Source organism: Talpa occidentalis, unplaced genomic scaffold (genome assembly GCF_014898055.3).
Source record: "Talpa occidentalis isolate TD23 unplaced genomic scaffold, MPIMG_talOcc4v2.1 talOcc4.11, whole genome shotgun sequence".
In the NCBI taxonomy this organism is placed as follows: Eukaryota; Metazoa; Chordata; class Mammalia; order Eulipotyphla; family Talpidae; genus Talpa; species Talpa occidentalis.
Genome location: NW_023601104.1, coordinates 2810646 through 2826353, shown reverse-complemented (window position 1 = coordinate 2826353; position 15708 = coordinate 2810646). Strand labels below are relative to the sequence as shown.

General features: G+C 40.7%; 1 pseudogene; it reads right to left on the bottom strand.

Moving 5' to 3' along the window:
• Window positions 1-10887: 10887 nt before the first annotated feature.
• On the bottom strand, window positions 10888-14726 carry LOC119239530 (60S ribosomal protein L4-like; annotated as a pseudogene).
• Between the last annotated feature and the right edge of the window lie 982 nt (window positions 14727-15708).

Genomic DNA, 15708 nt, shown 5'->3' with positions numbered 1-15708 from the left:
TATTTAGAAGTGGAATTGTTGGAGCATCTTCTCAAGCACTCATTGGCCATTCGTATAGCTTCTATGGAAAAATGTCTGACCAAGTTCTTTGCCCTTTTCTTGATTAAGGTATTTGTCATTTTGTTGTTGAGTAGGAGTTTCTTTTTGGATAATGAAAATATTCTAGAATTAGCAGGCGAGAGGGCATTGCATCAGGGGAGAGAGGTTTTGGCTGTGCTGGGCGTAGCCCACACACCTTGAAATCCTATGGCTTCCTAGAACTTTCTCCAGCTCCTTCCCCTAGTCTAAACAAAAGAGAATAGACTTAACTTTCAAATGGTGCAGGGATACATACTGGGCATAAAGAACAGGGCAATGTAGAACTCCGCTGGGTAACAGGAGAGGGTGTGTTGCTTCTTTAAAAAGACAGAATTGTCCCTGGCAGGGCGGCAGTCTAGCCGCAGGCGTGGGGGTCCCTCCCAGCTCCAGCCCTCAGCCTCTGTGTCCACCGCCACCCCCTCCGCCCTTCCCCTCTTGGGATACCGAGAGAAACCCGCTCAACAACAATTGGCCTTTTCAGATGCTGCCGCTGAGTTGTCACTTCTTACTCCGGTCCTGGGGCTCTAAACTGTTTGAGGAATGCCAACCTCACCTCTCTTGGATTCCCAGACAAGCCTAAGGGGTTGCGTGCAGACAGAGAGGCTCCACATCCCCCCCACCTCAGGCGCCCCCACCACACCCCACTCACACCTGCAAACCAGCTCCTCAAATATTCAGGAGGGGTGAGCTCACCAGGCAGGCACAAAGCTGGACCAAACAAATGCCAAGACCCACATCAACTCCGGGGGTACCCACTTGAAAAGGACACCCCAGGTCCCACATCCCAAACAACATCCCCTGCCCCGGAGCTCACCACTGGAGTCATTGCCACAGAGGACATCAGGCCCTCCAGGACCTCACTATCCGAGGTGACCTCACCCCTTACCCTGGAAACAGCTTCATCCCAGATACTAAAACCCATCCCGGCATGCCTGGACTCCCTTTCCTGAGGCAAAAATTGGACACAGAACATTTTTGCTTTTCTTCTTTTGGAGAAATATATATATATATATATATATATATATATATATATTTTAAAGATTTATTTATTTATGCATACAAGTACTGGGGTACAGGCCAGAGGTAAGGGGGGTGAGATAATCCACCAGAGATAGAGTGGAGAATAGAACAGGCAGACTGACTGAAATACACTGCTGAGGGAGCAGCGGGTGAGACAGGAGAGGTCTGCCACGCCATGTGGGTATCTCCCTGCCTGGGGATCAAACTTGTGCCGCAGAGGCTGTGGATAGCTTCACAGTGCTGGGTTTAACCTCTTGCACCACCAGGGATGCCCTGTTCTACCTGTTTTCATATGTTCCATATGTGTCCATTTGACATCCATTGATGAATTAGATTAACTGTATTCTCTAATTTTCTATATTCTTGATATGCTGGCATCTAGGAGCCTTATAGACCCCAGGAAAGACTGCGCTCCTAGGACTAGTCAATTCTTACAGATAGCAAAGAGTTCAACCAAAGCTAAAGCACACATTTCGTATAAATATCTACCAGTCCAGAGTCTATACCTCCCAACCATCTCCTTATCTAATTCTCACACGCAAAGCTAATATTTCTGCTGTCCAAAAGCATCCACATACCAAATACCAAGCAATGAGCAACACCCCCACCCATTCCCCCAAAGACTGTTGGAGCTATTAAAATTAGCCTGACATAAGATGTTCACCTTTTTCTGCCTTGTCTTTCCTGCAGAGACCCCAATAAAGGCTCTGGTCTCAGCCTTTCCTTTGCTCCTATCTTCTGCCACCTGACCAAGACCTATACTTCCCCCTTTCTGGGACTTGTGAGTATAATAAATTTCTTCCTTCCAAATCTTTTTTTAAAAATTTTTATTTATTTATTTATTTATTTATTTATGAATACAAGAGCTAGGGTACAGGCCAAAGGTGCAGGGGCGGGTGGATGGGAGAGGTTTTACCAGAGACAGAGTAGGGAGCAGAACAGGCAGATGTACTGAAATACACTGCTGAGGGGAGCAGCGGGTGAGACAGGAGAGGTCTGCTGCACCACGTGGGTAGCTCCCCGGCCTGGATCGAACTCGTGCTACAGTGGCTGCGGACAGCTTCACAGTGCTGATGCTCAACCCCTGCGCCACCAGGGAGGCCCCCGCCTTCCAAATCTAGTTCTTGTTTCCTCTTCTGGCCTCAGTGATTTTATCATACCATATTCAATATGTATTTTCTTACAAGCAGAAAGGGTTTTTTTTTGTTTTTTTTTTGTTTGTTTGTTTTTAAGATTTACCTATCCATGCACACAAGAGCTGGGGTACAGGCCGGAGGTGTGAGGGTGAGAGGATTCACCAGAGACAAAGTGGGGGACAGAACGGACAGACTGACTGAAACACACTGCTGAGGGGAGTAGCTGGCGAGACAGGAGAGGTCTGCTGCGCCACGTGGGCTGCTCCCTGGCCGACCAGGGAGATCAAACTTGTGCTGCAGTGACTGTGGACAGCCTCATAGGTTGCATCCTACCCCCTTGCAGGGAGGCCCACAAGTAGAAAGTTTTCCCTCCTCTTATAGTTGGTAACACATGGATTTAAGGAGCTGGAATTACTTGCTAAGGATCACACAGTAAGTAGAGGAGATACCTGTATCCATTCAGAAGCAGCGTCTTCCAGCAATGCTTGAGACGATTTCAAAGATGTTGCAATGAGTAAATGCAGAAAATTTTGATTTGCCCTAACAAAACCAAGGAAAAAATTTTGAATGGCCCTAACAGATATGGGGAAAGATTCTCTTCAACCAAAGCTGAACAACTTCAGCATTCTTTACTTTCTCAAATTTATTTTTTTATTGTGCTAAAATACACATAATGTAAGATGTACAACTAGTTACATTTAGTATAGTCACAGTGTCGTGTAAACTCACCACTCTAATACAAAACATCATCATCCCAAAAGGAAACCCCACATCCATTAAGATGTCACCCTTCATTTTCTCTGTCCCCATTAGCCCTACCAATCACTAATCTGCTTTTTTTGTCTGTGGATTCGTTGACTCTGAATGCTTAATATAAATGGGATTGTATAATATATAGCCTTTTGGGTCTGGCTTCTGTCACTCAGAATAATGTTTACAGTGTCCATCTCTGCTGTGGCACATGCCAGTACTTAATTCCTTTTCATGACTGAATAATATTCCATTGAATGGATATATCACATTTTGTTTATCCTTTCATCAGATGAGGGACATTTGGGCTGTTTCATGTTGCTCTATTATGAATAGTGCTGCTATGAACATGAAAGTACAACTTTTGTTTGAAGACATATTTTCATTTCTTTTGGGTATGTATCTAAGGTTTCAATTGCTGATCACTTGGTAATTCTATGTTTAACTTTTGAGTAACCAACAAAATGTTTTCCACAGTTGGCTGCATAATTTTATATTTCCATTAGCAAGGTAGGAGGACTTTGATTTCTCTACAACCTCCCCAACACTTATTTTCCTTTTTAAAGCTATTGTTATTTTAGCTATCCTAGTGAATATGAAGTGATATCTCATTGTGATTTCAAATTGCATTACTTGAATGACTAATTATGTTGAGCACCTTTTTATATTCTTTTTGGCCATTTGTATATCTTCTTGGAAAAATATCCAAGTCCTTTGCTAATTTAGTTAACTGGGTCGTTTGTCTTTTTGTTGTCGCATTGTAAGAATTCTTTATATATTCTAGATTCTAGCCTCTTACATGCTTATCAAGCATTTCCCATTTTCTGCTGTCCTTTCATCTCTTTTTTCTCTCTCCTCTCCCCTTTCACCCCTTGATAATGTCTTTGATATACAAAGTTTTCTAATGTTGACGAAATTCAATTTATTTTGTCTATTGTTGCTACACTTTGGTGTCATATCTAAGTAAAGATTTGTCTTTGTTTTCTTCTAAGAGTTTTGTTGTTTATGGTTTTAGTTCTTATCGATCCATTTTGAATTAATGTTTTGAATATGGAATGAAGTAAGGGTCCACCTTCCTTTTTTACATGTGACTATTAAGCACCATTTATTGAAGAGACTATTCTTTCCACACTGAATGGTCTTGGAACCCTGTGAAAAATCAATTGACCATAGATAAATGGATTCATTTCTGTAATCTCAATTATATTCCACTGACCTATATGCCTGTTCTTATACCAGTACCACACTGTTCTGATTTTTTGTTGTTTTGTGGAAATGAGTCCTTCAACTGTTTTCTTTTTTTTTCCCTAAGAGCATTTTAAACAATAAAGTTTATCAGGGTCTTATTATTTAAAAGTACACTGTTTTTCAGCACTGTCCTTCTGTTAAAATGATCTCAATGAACATGATTCTTAATATTATGCCCTTGATACTCATTATCAGAAGCAGCACTTTTTTGTGCTTTTTAAAATCTGCCTTTTGATCTTTTTAAATCTAACGTAAAGGGCCTCCCCGGTGGCGCAGCAGTTGAGCGCTGGGTTGCAAAGCTGCCCGCGGCCTCTGCTACGCCGGTTCGATCCCCAGCCGCCGGGTGAGGGTCCCATATGGTGCGTGGACCTCTCCTGCCGCCCACTGCTCCACTCGCTGCTCCCCTCGGCAGTGTACTTCGGTCCTTCTGCCTGTTCTGCAACCCGCTCTGGCTCTGCAACCCCTCCCGCGCTTCTGACTGTACCCAGTGCTTGTATAAATAAATAAATAAATATTTAAAAAAATAAATAAATAAATCTAATGTAAGAAAACACAAAATTCTGATTCATGTCCCTTGTTCTTTTCAGCAGTGTTTATTCTTCTCTATGTACAGTTGATCATCACTTGTTTAAATTGAGCTGGTACCATAATTCATCTATTTTCCTTCGCTACGGTTCCATTTAATGAATCACTTTTCAAAATAATGACTTCACAGAAACTTTAAAGATTGGAGTTCTAGCATCAAACTGTGATGTAAAGTTCCAAATTAGAACTATGTGGAGGGTTTGAAAAGTACTTCTAACCCATAATTCAAGGTCTTCCAAGACTTTGCTGTGAGAAATAATTTGAAAGCCAAGGAGCTTATATTTGGATTTTTTTATGTAAAGACCTTTCTACTTGAGCAGAAGTATATATTCAAATATACAAGAGGCAGTATTTATTAACGGACAGAGAACACCTTATTCAGTCAACATGGAACTCAGTCTAAATCTGCAATTTAAAGCGATGGTGACAAATGAATCAAGGCTCTTTTGTTGGACATCAGCAATAACTGGGATGGGGAGAAAAAGATTACATACAGAATGTTCAAATGCAGAATTAAAATACACTTACAAAGTGTTAGAAAGTAATTTCTTGGACTCCTGTTTGATCTGCACTTCAACAAGACACATCAATAAGAGCAAGTTAAGTCACTTGAGATACTATCAGAGAGTGAAAATGTTTTAAAATCCAAGACATGAAAAACATTCTTATTTGGCAGCCTTTTCAGTCCCATCAAGGTCCACATTGTGTAACAGTATTCATTTGACATAAACACACTAGTAATTTTGTTAATTTTCTCAATTGTTTAGGAATTTCTCAGTTGCTTAGGAATCATTATAGCTAAATATTTGTAAAGTGACAACCCAAAGGGTGTAGTTAGTCTTGTCAACACAAGGATCATTTCCTTGATCAATTATCTGAGTGCAACAATGTATTGATCATTTCCTGTCATGTACTGGCATAATCAGCAAGATTTTGTATTGTTTGACTTCATATAGAAACCCGTCACCCTTTATAACTGAGATATTTATGTGCTATATACATAAGTTATCATAATATAAGTCATAAATCTAAGTACTTTTGAACTGCTATAATTAAGTAGTTTCATATCCTTGATATAATGAGTCTCTATAATATCCTTTGTTTTTATATTAAACTTATTGATTGTGACCAAATTAATTTCCACGAGTGAAACTTATCACAAGGCTGGTGGCATCTCTAGCAGAATATCCTAGTAGAAGAGATCTCCCTCCCCAGTGTTCTTGGAGACAAATGAAAAAAGGAAGAACAAATTAAATTAATTAAAACTAAATTTCCCTGAGATACTTAGTGAATCTAACCAATAAGTTGTCTGTATATAAAGAATTAGCCATAGAATTAGGATGGTCAAAAAATTAAAATTTTAATTTCATTGTTAAGAGTAGTTTAAAATAGTTAAAAGAATTAAAAATGGTTCATCATACTCAATGGTAAAACACTGAAATTTTTTCCTCCTAAAATAATATAGTGTTAGAAGTCCTAGTTAGAGCAATTAGGTAATGAAAGCTGTAAAAGGAATCCAAATTGAAAAAGAATAAATAAAATTGTCACAATTTTCAGGCAACATGATAATATACATAGAAAAACCTATAGACTGCACTAAAAAAAAAACTATTATAAACAATAAATTGGTACAGACAAGTGTAGTTTACAAAATCAATATATAAAAATCTATTGTATTGCTATATGCAAACTACAAACTGGAAGAGAAAAATCAAGAAAACAATTCCATTACAATCACATCAAAAAAGGATTAAGTACTTAGGAATAAACCTAACAAAAAACATTAGTAAGAGAAATAGAAGACACACACACATAAACACATACACACACAAATGGAAAGATATTCCTTGTTCATGGGTTGGAAGATTTAACATTGTGAAAAATGACCATGTTATCCAAAGCAATACACAAAATTAATGTAATCCCTATCAACGTTTCAAAGGTATTCCTCAAAGAAGTAGAACAAATATTACTGAAATTTGTATGGAATTACAAAAGACCCCAAATTTTATCAAAGCAATCTTGATAAAAGAAGAATGTGGCATCCACACTCACAGACTTTAATTCTAATACAAAGACATATTAATCAAAACAGTATGGTACTGAAATAAAAATAGAATCACAGATCAATGGAATAGCATTGAGAGCCCAGAAATAAACCCAGGAAGAGATTATTTATGACAAAGGAGCCAAGAGCATCAGTGGGGAATGTAGAAAGTAAAGTCTCTCAACAAATGGTGTTGGGAAGACTGGACAGCCACACACAAAAGAGTGAAATTAGACCACTCTCACAAAATACACAAACATTAATTCAAAAAGGATTAAAGACTTGAATGTAAGACCTCAAATCATAGAATTATAAAAGAAAACATAGGCCAAAAACTCAATAATACTGAATTCAGTAATGTCTTTGGGGACTTAACTACAACTACAAGGGAAACAAAAGCAAAAATAAACAAATGGCACTACATATAATTAAAAAGCTTCTGCACAGTGAAAGAAACTATCATTAAAATGTGACAACATCCTTTAAAATGGGAGAAAATATTAGCACATCATACATCTGATAGGGGTTAATTAAAAAATCTACAAATAACGAATACCACTCAACAACAAGAAAACATATAACCCAATCAAAAATGGGCAGATGATCTAAACAGACACAAAGAAGACACACAGATGTTTCAACAGGCACATGAAAAAATGATCATCATAATTTATCTTTGGGGAAAAGCAAATCAAAAACATAATGAGATACCACCTCACACCAAGGAGAATGGCACATAGCAAAAAGACCAGAGCAACAAGTGTCAGGGGGATGTGAAGAAAAATAAATCCTCTACACTATTGGTAGGAATGTAGACTGATCCAACCTCTATGGGAAAACACTATAGAGGTTTCTCAAAATATTAAAAGTAAATTGGTTATATGATCCAGCAATTTCACTCATAGGTATTTACCCAAAGAATACAAAAACACTAATTTGAAGGAGATGTATGCACTCCTATATTCATTGCAGCACTATTCCTAATAACCAAGATATGGAAACAACTAAGTCCAATGACAGATAAGTAGGTAAAAAAAGACATGGTATACCGTGGAATATTATTCATCTATTCAAAAAGAGAGAGAGGGCCTCCCCAGTGGCGCAGAGGTTGAGCGCTGGGCTACAAAGCTGCCCACAGCCTCTGCAGCGCCGGTTCAAACCCCGGCCACCTGCGAGGGTCCCACATGGCGCGCAGACCTCTCCAGCCACCCGCTGCTCCCCTCAGCGGTGTACTTCATCAGTCTGCCTGTTCTGCTCCCCACTCTGGCTCTGGTGAATTCTCTCGGCCTCCTGCGCTTCTGACTGTACCTAGTGCTTGAATAAATAAATCTTTAAAAAAGAGAGAGAGAGAGAGAGAGATGAAACCCTGCTCTTTGCAGCAACATGGATGGAACTAACTTAGTTCCATGGATTAGACTAAGTGAAATAAATCTGAAGGGAAAAAACAAATACCAGATATTTCACTCACATGTGGAATATAAAGATACAAAACAAATGAAGATACAAAAAAAAAAAAATAACCAAAAAAAACAAATCCTAGAAATTTTACTGCTGATTTGAGGCTACCAGAAGGGTAGATGGGGCATGAAGAGCAGAGGAAGGAAGAACAATAGTCTGTGGGGAGGATGTGGTACTCTGGTGGTGGGTGTGGTGTAGTATAACGCTGCTGAAGAGATGTGAATCTATACCTTTAAATTGTGTACAGTGTTGTAAACCAATGTTACTTCAATAAAAAAAAATAATTTTTTTAAAGATAGTCTGTAGCCCTATTTATAGGCATGATCTTGACTGAAACATCTTTTCTTTTTAAGGAGTGGGGTACAGGCCAGAGTCATTGGGGGTGAGAAGATTCACCAGAGAGAGCGGGGAGCAGAACAGGCAGATGGACCGAAACACACTGCTGAGGGGTGCAGGGGGTTGGGGGGACAGCTTCACAGCACTGTGCTCAACCCCTTGTGCCACCAGGGAGGCCCCTTGACTGAAAGGTCTTTGAGTGGAGCTGTCTGCTTCTGTAAAGTCCCTGCCTCTGGATTAAAAGAACCTGACTTGGCTATTTAGTTACTGAGGCTTTTTGATGTTTCTTCTAGAAGACGCAATTTATTATCTATAATTTGGAGCTGAGGCCTTTAAGCAAGTGTGAGGAATCAAAACAGAAACTACTTGAGCATGATAAGACTGAACAGCTCTGGATAATTTCTTTTAATAATCAACAATACTGGAGTGAGGAAAACAGAATCTTCTTTTGAGATTAATATACATTGACCTATAAAGACTTAGTGAGTCATTTATGACATAAAGTGATTTCATGATAGTTCCCAATTGGAAAGGATATTTTATCCTAGAAACAAAGATTGTTCATCAGTCTGTAAGTTATCGTTCATGAACTTTCTCTATGGGTGCTTATACTCAAAAAGTATATATTCTCTGAAACATTTATGTTAATAGCAAAACAGAGCTTCTCTTTTGATGTGTCAGGTTTATTTAATTTTCACCCTGGGTTTGGAAAACCAAAGAATATTCTCAATATTTTAAATTAATTAGGTTGTGGAAATTAACAAATTAACCTTAACCCTATTATTCTTTATTATTAACAAATAACACATTCCTACTATTCCTTTCTTTCCTGAGAAGGAGCAAATCTTTTCAGTTGTCCAGTGACCATCTAGGAAACCTCCAAGTCGGTTTAGATACAAAAGAGGAATGTTAAGTCTTAGCACTATGAAGCTATTGGCAGCCACTGCAGCACGAGTTCAATCCCTGGCCAGGGAGTGACCCACATGGTGCAGCAGACCTCTCCTGTCTCACCTGCTGCTCCCCTCAAGCAGCGTATTTCAGTATGTCTGGCTGTTTTGCTCCCGCTCTGTCTCTGGTGAATCCTCTCATTCATTCCCTGACACCTCTGGCCTATACCCCAGCTCTTGTATGCATAAATAAAATAAATCTTTTAAAAAAAAAAAAAAGACTTTGCCTAAAAAATAAAAGCTTAAGTTGATCACTAGTAGACCTGTCTTTTTTTTTTTTTTTTTTTTTTTTTTTTTATAGAGGCATGCTTTATTTATTTGTTTGCTGGTTTTGTTTGTTTGTTTTGTTTATACATGCACTGGGTACAGTCAGAAGCGCGGGAGGGTGAGAGAATTCACCAGAGCCAGAGCGGGGAGCAGAGCAGGCAGAAGGACCGAAGTACACTGCTGAGGGGAGCAGCGGGCGGCAGGAGAGGTCTGCGCGCCATGCGGGACCCTCCTCTGGTGGCCGGGGAGCAGCCGGGGATCGAACCGGTGCCGCAGAGTCCAAGGGCAGCTTCGCAACCCAGCGCTCAACCGCTGCGCCACCGGGGAGGCCCTAGTAGACCTGTCTTACAAGAAATACCAAAAAGACTTCCAAGCTAAAATGAAAAGACACTAATTACTAACATGAAAATATATCACATGGGCCTCCCTGGTGGCTCAAGGGGTAAAGACACAACCTAATGAATTTGTCCACAGCCACTACAGCACGAGTTTGATCCCCAGCCAGGGAGCAACAGACCTAGCTTGCCTACTGCTCCCCTTAGCAGTGTATTTCAGTCAATCCATCTGTTCTGTTCCCCGCTCTGTCTCTGGTGAATCCTTTCAACCCCCATACCTCTGGCCTGTACCCCAGTTCTTATATGAATAAATAAATAAATCTTAAAAATATATATATATATACCACACACTGGTATAAGTTATCACATGATCAAATCCAGAATACTCTGATACTTAAAAATGGTGGTGCGTTCACTGCTTAACTCTAGTATAAAATGATTAAAAATAGCTATAGATACAATAATTTGCTAATGGATACATAATAAAAAGATGTAAATTGTGACATTAGAGATATAAAAGGGGGGCAAAAAGGGTACAGTTTTTATATGTAATCAAAGTTAAATTATCGGCATAGGGTAGTTTGTTTTTATTTTTTTGTCACATTGCCTCTTTGATTAGATCTTTATTCATATTCAGCTAGCCAAAATGTTTGCCTTTTACAGAATAAACAAATTTAAGATTACACAGCAGGTTTCTTTTCTTCTGTGGTGGGTTTCTTTTCTGTGGGCTTCTTTTCAGCTGCTGATTTCTTGATAGTTTCAGCCTTTTTACCATCAAAGTCTTTTTTGGTTTCTTCGCACCAAGAGCCAGATTTGTTCCTTTCTTCCTACCATAGGCTTCTTGCCTGGAACCCCCTTCTCATCTAAAATGGCGTCTAGCGCTGCTGCTGCTGCTGCTGCTGCTGCTGCTGCTGCTGCTGCTGCTGCTGCTGCTGCTGCTGCTGCTGCTGCTGCAGGCACCACGGCCTTATTATCCACGGAGTTTGTGGTTCTTGGCCTGACAAAGAATGGTGTTTGGCGCATGTTCTTTGCACATGCGTTTAGCTTCAACATGATTGACGGGGTTCTTTGGAGAATTCTTCTTCAAGACTCCGATGAATCTTCTTGAGTGGTGTTTGGAGGGCTCTTTGGATCTCTGGTCTTTGCGAAAAGCGAAGGCCTGTATTGAGCACCTTCTGTGTGGGCAGGTTGTGGTTACCCTTGACTGAGGCCACTATTCAACAAGTGCCATATAGATCATCAGAATTGAGGCAGTACTTTCAGGCCAAATGCAGAAAGGAGCAAGTTTCAGAACATTCAGTTTGCTTATCTTAAGCAAAGCACTTCCAGGAATGTTTCTGAAGGCCTCAATGATACCATTGTCCTCATGAGAGAGATACCCTCTGCTCTGAGTACCACTACAGTTTCTCATTTTGCCCTTGCCAGCCACTGAGAGGCATAGACCTTTTTGATATCATTCCAGGCCTTAAGTTTCTTTCTTTTTTTTTTTTTAAAGATTTATTTATTTACTTATACAAGCACTGGGTACAGTCAGAAACACGGGAGGGTGAGAGAATTCACCAGAGCTGGAGCGGGGAACAGAATAGTCGGAGTGATGAAATACACTGCTGAGGGGAGAAGCGGGCTTGGCAGGAGAGGTCTGTCGCACCATGTGGGACCCTCGCCGGTGGCTGGGGATCGAACCAGCACTGCAGAGGCTGTGGGCAGCTTTACAACCCAGCGCTCAACTGCTGCGCCACCAGGGGAGGCCCTTTTTCTTTTTTTAATATTTATTTATTTTATACAAGAACTGGGGTGTAGACCAGAAGTATGGGGGTTACTGAATAGCCAAAGCTCTCCTGAAAAAAAAAGAAAGGAATGGAGGCACTCCATTCTTCACTCCCAGACTTCAAACTATACTACAAGCCGTAATCATCAAAACTGCATGGTATTGGAACAAGAATGGACACACGGACCAATGGAACCGAATAGAAAATCCAGAAATAAACCCACAGATTTATGGTCAACTAATCTTTGACAAAGGAGTAAAGAATAAGCACTGCAGCAAAGAAACTTTGTTCAATAAATGGTGCTGGGAAAACTGGGTCACTACATGCAAAAGAATGAAGCTTGACTATTACCTCACATCATGCACAAAAGCCAACTCAAAATGGATTAAAGAACCAGACATAAGACCTGAAACCATAAAATACATAGAAGGAAATACAGGCGAAACACTACATCACATGCACTTCAAAGACATCTTTACAGACACATCACCCAAAGCAGTGATAGTGAAGGCAAAGATCAACAGCTGGGACTACATCAAATTAAAGAGCTTCTGCACAGCAAAAGAGACAATAACCAAAACAAAGAGAAATCCCACCGACTGGGAGAAAATTTTTACACACAACACGAATGATAAAGGACTGATCCAAAAATATACAAAGAGCTGAAGAGACTCAACAAAAGCAAAGAAAATAATCCAATCAAAAAATGGGCAGAAGAGCTAAAAAGAAACTTCTCCGAAGAGGAAATATAAATGGCCAACAGGCATATGAAAAAATGTTCAACATCACTTGTAATCAGGGAAATGCAAATCAAAACTACCATGAGATACCATCTCACACCAGTGAGAATGGCACATATTAAAAAAACTAGCAACAACAAATGTTGGCGAGGGTGTGGAGAAAAAGGAACTCTTCTGCACTGTTGGTGGGAGTGCAAACTGGTCCAACCACTATGGAGAGCTGTGTGGAGATTTCTGGACCTACTAAACATAGAGCTTCCATATGATCCAGCAATTCCACTCCTAGGTATTTACCCAAAGGACACAGAAACATTAATTCCAAAGGGCACCTGCACGCCTACGTTTATAGCAGCACTATTTACAATAGCTAAGCTATGGAAACAACCCAAATGCCCAAAAACAGATGACTGGATCAAGAAGATGTGGTACATATACACCATGGAATATTACTCAGCATTCAAAAAAGGTAAACACATAGTTTGCAGCAACATGGATGGAGCTGGAAGGGATCATGCTCAGCGAAAGAAGCCAGAAAGAAAAAGACAAATACCGGATGGTCTCACTCATAGCAGGAATTTAGAAAACCTAAATAAGGGACCAGGAAAAAGACTAATTAATACAAAGTAAAAATCAAAATCAACAAGCAACTATAAACCAGAGACACACTACAGGGGGAGAGAGGCGGGGAGAGGAAGGACTAGGGTCAAAATAAGGGGGGGGTGCAATTGTATGGGGAATACAACCAAAATGAAAATGCATACATTGTGCAAAAATGAAAAATGATGTAAGAATTATATAAAATAAAATATTTTTTAAAAAATGGGCCTCCCCAGTGGCACAGCGGTTGAGCGCTGGGTTGCGAAGCTGCCCGCAGCCTCTGCAGCACGGATTTGATTCCCCAGCTGCTCCCCAGCCACCGGAGGAGGGTCCCACATGGCGCGCAGACCTCTCCTGCCGCCTGCTGCTCCCCTCAGCAGTGTACTTCGGTCCTTCTGCCTGCTCTGCTCCCCGCTCTGGCTCTGGTGAATTCTCTCACCCTCCCGCGCTTCTGACTGTACCCAGTGCTTGTATAAATAAATAAATAAATCTTAAAAAAAAAAAAAAAACAGGTCTGGGGGATTAGAGGCCTCACCAGAGACAGAGTAAGGGAGCAGAACAAGTGGATCTACTAAAATGCACTGCTGAGGGGAGCAGTAGGCGAGACAGGAGAGGTCTGCTGTGCCACATGGGTCACCTCCCTGGCCAGTGATCAAACTCAGGCCATAGTGGTGATAGCGCTGAGACTTAACCCCTAGGTTATCAGGGAGGCCCCAGACCTTAAGTTTATTAAGAAGTAAAATGCCTCCTTGGTTTTCTTGTAGCCTTCAACTTTATCTTCAGCCACAAAAGGGAGTGCAGGAACTTCCTCAATAAGGTGAACTTTAGACATGGCCAGGGCTGGTAAGACCGAGACAGCCAGGGAAGAGCCAATGCCATATCACTTCTGTGTTGTTCACTCTGCGGTGCCAATGGCACCAGGTTTTGGTTGGTGCAAACATGAGGTTCCTATAATACATTTTTCCAAAAGCACCCTAGCCAGAATGGTGAGTCCCCTTTCCTCCAACTGTGGGTCTTCAAGCCACAGCTCTGCAAGTACCCCAAGAATCAGTACCCCAAGAATCAACACTAGTATGATGACCTGAAATTAGGAAAGAATACATTTAGTGATCCAACCAAATCAATCAATCTGTGACGGTATACATGGTGGGAAGCAGCATCAGAACATCCAAGACAATCATATGGTTCAGAAACACGGACCAAGGGGGTGGAATTTTCTAACTGCTGTCAAGCAGTCTCAAAACATCAGCCCATAGAGACTGAAATCCTTACCTGCTAGTTCTCTGGCAGCATAGGGCTGTCTGCTATTTTTGTGCAAGTTGGTATGAACAAATTTGATCATCTAGTCAGAGGGGAGCCTTGAATAAAACTGGCATTTTTGCCAGATGATGCCCCCTTTTCAGAATACACAGACAGATGTTAATAGACAAGCACAAGCCGTGGCCAGGGGAGAAATAGATTATTATATTTATAAGCTGTTTTGTGCAAGTATCTTGGTAACCACAAAGCAAAAAACCTACAAGACTCACAAAACTTAAAAAGAAGGGAAGCAAAACCTAGAACACCCTGCACTATTTAGTCCTGAAGCTGGTGGACCTATAACCATTAAGGTTGCTACATTTCACAAATAAAAATATAATATGTCCAGTTAAATTTGCATGTCTGATAAACAAATTTTTTCAGTATAAATAGGTCCCAAATATTACATGGGCCTACTTATACTAAAGATTTATTAGTTTTCAGGCCTGTGCCTCTATCTGTTCCCTAAAAAATGTTCCCTTATAATGATAAAAAAATACCAAGAAATGAGGCAGGGAGGGGATCCTATGATAACCAAAAATAATGCAGGATAAACAGGCTTAGTAAAGAGTTACCTAAAGAATTCTCCAACGTGGGGCCTCCCCGGTGGCGCAGCGGTTGAGCGCTGGGTTGCGAAGCTGCCCGCAGCGTCTGCGGCGCCGGTTCGATCCCCCGGTTGCTCCCCGGCCACAGGAGGAGGGTCCCACATGGCGCGCAGACCTCTCCTGCCGCCCGCTGCTCCCCTCAGCAGTGTACTTCGGTCCTTCTGCCTGTTCTGCTCCCTGCTCTGGCTCTGGTGAATTCTCTCACCCTCCCGCGCTTCTGACTGTACCCAGTGCATGTATAAACAAAAAAACAAACAAACAAAGAAATAAATAAATAAGTAAAAGCATGCCTCTATAAAAAAAAAAAAAAAGAATTCTCCAACGTGGTAAACAAAAAGAGAACCACAAAGGAGACTAGGGTTAGAAAATATGGCAATAAGGACTCAAGAGACATTGTTGAAGCTCAATATTGACCTTAAGACATACTCAGCTGCAAACAGAAAGATAATTAATGAAGGCCACACAGGTGACCTTCAGAATTGAGGATTCAA